General features: G+C 51.4%; 1 non-coding gene and 1 pseudogene across 1 annotated transcript; both read left to right on the top strand.

The window, feature by feature from the left end:
* Positions 1-536: 536 nt before the first annotated feature.
* On the top strand, positions 537-1,943 carry LOC131747072 (vacuolar protein sorting-associated protein 37A-like; annotated as a pseudogene).
* On the top strand, positions 568-758 carry LOC131747180 (U2 spliceosomal RNA). Its single transcript, XR_009332810.1, has one exon. It is a non-coding gene; the product is annotated as a U2 spliceosomal RNA (small nuclear RNA).
* Positions 1,944-3,901: the final 1,958 nt, after the last annotated feature.

Here is a 3,901-nt window from a genome sequence, read left to right as displayed (position 1 = left end):
TACCCCACCGGCCCTGGGAAGCGCCCCCCCCCCCCCCGATCTTCCGCTCCCCGGACTCAGAATGAGCGCCCCATCCGACCCTACGAAGCGGAGGCCTATTTAACACATTGCAGTCTGGGCGTTTCTCGCGGATGTGTCTTGCGACCTCGTCTTCAGGAAAACTCTCAGCCAACGGCTCCTCCCACAGGGCCCTCTAGCCGCCCACCCCGAATCCCCTACGGTTCGGCCTTTTGTGTCCGCTTGCATTGATGCCAAAGAGGAGCTCCCCCGCAGCAGCCCGGAGGATAAGGTCAGCCCGCCTGAGCCACGCCCCCTAGGGCGGACGGGGGCGGGGCATGCAAATTAGAAATGGCGCTTCAGCCCGAGAACGACGAAGCTACCACGGATCCAGAATTCCTCTTCTACAATGTAGAGAATAAAAACTCTGCACGAGAGTGTGGTGTGGTGCCACCCACAGTGCTGTCACCGAAGCGAAGGAAGTGAGACCTCGAGTGAGCGGTGACAGGGGTCACACTGAGTCTAATATGGATGAGAGGATTGGTGAGAGGGCTGGCAAGAGCGGAGGGTATCGCTTCTCGGCCTTTTGGCTAAGATCAAATGTAGTATCTGTTCTTATCAGTCTAATATCTGATACGTTCTCTACACGAGAACGACGTGTTAAACGGATTTTTGGAGTGAGGAGTCGGAGTAGGAGCTTGCTCCGTCCGCTCCGCGCATCGACTTGGTATTGCAGTGTTTCCAGGGCTGGTGCACAGCACTCCCCCGGGGGTAGCTAAGTGACGCTCAGAAATTAAGAGACGTGGAAGCGGGGATGGTGGAGAGCTGGGTTGCTTCGTTTGTGCTTCTAGAAACTACCAGGGCTGCCTGTCAGCTGTTTATCTGTTGCTGACGCTGTTCCTTGTTTTGCGGCAAGTCATACAGCCGCCAAACCTGCTGCTTCTTCATTTGGCATTCTTTCAAATCTGCCTATTGCCTGTTGCCGCAGCAGGCACTTCAGCACCGATAAGCCAAAATGGTTCTGGTTACAAGATGGCTGATATCCCTGATGTATTTCCGGAAGTCTTAGAACTAAAGTGTATCTCAACTTACAGAAATGAGTGAACAAGAGGAGATATTACTAGAACAGTTTCCGACTTTGCCTCACCTAAAACAAATTATTACTGATGCGAATGACTTAATGGAAAGTATTGAGGAGCTAGCAAGAAAAAAATCTCCTTTTGGCGCTTCCCTGGTGGCCCAGTGGTTGAGAGTCCGCCTGCCGATGCAGAGGACACGGGTTCGTGCCCCGGTCCGGGAGGATCCCACATGCAGCGGAGCAGCTGGGCCCGTGAGCCATGGCCGCTGAGCCTGCGCGTCCGGAGCCTGTGCTCCGCAACGGGGGAGGCCACGACAGTGAGAGGCCCGCGTACCGCAAAAAAAAAAAAAAAAAAAAAAAAATCTCCTTTTTGGAGCCCAGCTTGGAAGCCAAAGTGTTTTAGATAAGTATGAATTGCACACAAATGAAATCAACTTTTGGAAAGAAGATGCAAAGGCAGCATGAACTTAGCGAGGGCTGTAGTGCGAGTGCCCTACAGGCAAGATTGAAAGTAGCTGCACACGAAGCTGGGGAAGACTCTGATAATATTGCAGAAGATTTCTTGGAGGGAAAAACTGATACACATGATTTTCTCAGTAGCTTCATGGAAAAGAGAACAATTGGTCACTGTAGAAGAGCCAAGGAAGAGAAACTTCAACAAGTGATAGCAATGCACAGCCAATTTCATGCTCCACTATAGATTTTCCTGAAAACATGAACTGCCAAGAGAGGAATGGGACACAAAACTAAGCACATTTATATTTATGATTTGGAAATTGGCATTTCATTACAGTGGCTGAATTCATAGGTACACGATATAGATTGTATACAGAACTGAGACTGATTTTGTACAGATTAGAATGATTGCTATGATCTTTGCTTTGAGAAATTTTTCTGCACTATTTGCACTAAAAGTGTTTGTTGTTGATAAATCCTATCATTTAAGTTCCACTGCTCTTCCTCTCTTACTATTGGTTAAATACCTATGCATGTAATTTTAGCTAGTTTCAATATTTTATAAAATTACTTCATTTAAATTTGTAAAAAAAAAAAAAAAAAAAAAAAAAAAAAAAAGCCGTGTGTCGCTGTGCGCTCCTTTAGCGAAGTTTTTCTGTCTGAGTGGACGAGCACCTTTCCATTCTCAATAGTGTTTTTAAAGTCTTTTGCGTCTGTTTCTCTTGTAGAGTTGTTTGTATAGATAGGTTTTATTTGCAGAAAAAGGAGTAGTTAGTCGGGTAGCGAAAAGAACCGCTGACTGAGAGAACTCTCTTCTCACAATTTCCCACTTTTCAGCGTCGAGAGGATTTCCGTGCTGTTTGGCAGAAGGACCAACGACCGGAAGCTGACTGCCCTACGTCTCTGTGTCCTTTGGCTGTTTTCGCACTCACCCTTGTCGTCTCTCTCCGTTTCATTTCCTGTTGGTAACTGAGCGTCCCTTTCTCCGTTTTTCTCTCATTCTCCCCCAATTTTTTTTTTTTTTTTTTTTTTTCAGTACGCGCGGGCCTCTCACTGTTGTGGCCTCTCCCGTTGCGGAGCACAAGCTCCGGACGCGCAGGCTCAGCGGCCATGGCTCACGGGCCCAGCAGCTCCGCGGCATGTGGGATCTTCCCGGACCGGGGCACGAACCCGCGTTCCCTGCATCGGCAGGCGGACTCGCAACCACCGGGAAGCCCTGAAAGATATTTTTTAATTGATAGATATGATGATACAAAAAGAACTTTCCATGAAACCTTTAAGCAATGGAATCATCACCTTAAGTAAAGCCAAAGCCAGATACCCAACAGGAGAAAATATTCACCGCTTCCATTACAGACAAAGGGCCAGTCCCCTGAATGTGTAAATTGCAGATCCACGCCCTTAGGATAAAGCCCAACCGAGAATCCAGGAGGAAAAGGGCCGAAGACCCCTTCAACAAGGAGTTAGTTCACAGAGAGAAAATAAAGGCGTCTCTGAAACAGGAGAGGACGCTCAACCTTATTTACCCAAGATTAGAAAACTGCAAATCCAAACTACGCCGAGGTACCATTTTCACCTATGAGATCGACCCCTCTCTCTTTCCCCACCCCGCACCAAAAGAGCATTCGCAGGTTTGATGCCACGTGGGGCTGTTGGCGAGGCTGGGGAAAGAGGCGCTGCCGGGGAACGCCTGGCCTGCTCTTCCGGTCACCGTCCGTGATCTGCCGAGCTTCAAGGCTCCGTTGCAGTGAGGATGGCTGGGACCGCGACGGCCCTGCACCACCGTGAGGGCACAAGGGCACGCGACCGGCCTCCGCAGAGCGCCGTGCACGGGGGCCGGGCGCGATTCGCAGGCCCTTCGGTCCGTGCACGTCGATTTGAGCAAACTCTGCGGGAGTGAATCACGCTGCGAAAACGGAGATGCTAAGTTACTGATTTGCGACGGGCAGTGTTGCATTCCAACGACTGTCACCCAGGACATCCCTTCTCAGGAGGACCCCCACCCCCACCCCCACCCCCACCCCCAGGGGACCCGAACCGTCGGGCAGAAGACAGGCGGGAGAACACCGACGCGAGCAGAGCGGCCCCGAGCAAGGAAGGGCGAGGGGGTGCGGTGGTGGCGGCGGTGGCGGCTGAAGAGCCGCCGTAATCATGGCGTGTGTCGGGCACTGGCTAAGCGTGGAGGAGGCACCCTTACTCATTGAACGTTTGTTGAATGTGCGGTGCGTGCGTGGGGGAAGAGCGGTGGACAAAAGCAAGTTCTTGATTTCTGGGGCTCGAACCGTGACAGCTGCTAGCGTTGTCAGCCCTCCCCTCGCATTCTCCGGCTGCCGCCCCTGTCTCCGGTCTGCGGCAGGACGTGCACCGGCC

This window comes from Kogia breviceps, chromosome 19 (genome assembly GCF_026419965.1).
Source record: "Kogia breviceps isolate mKogBre1 chromosome 19, mKogBre1 haplotype 1, whole genome shotgun sequence".
Classification (NCBI taxonomy): domain Eukaryota; kingdom Metazoa; phylum Chordata; class Mammalia; order Artiodactyla; family Physeteridae; genus Kogia; species Kogia breviceps.
The sequence above is the reverse complement of the archived record's forward strand: the minus strand, read 5'-3'. Positions and strand labels throughout refer to the sequence as shown.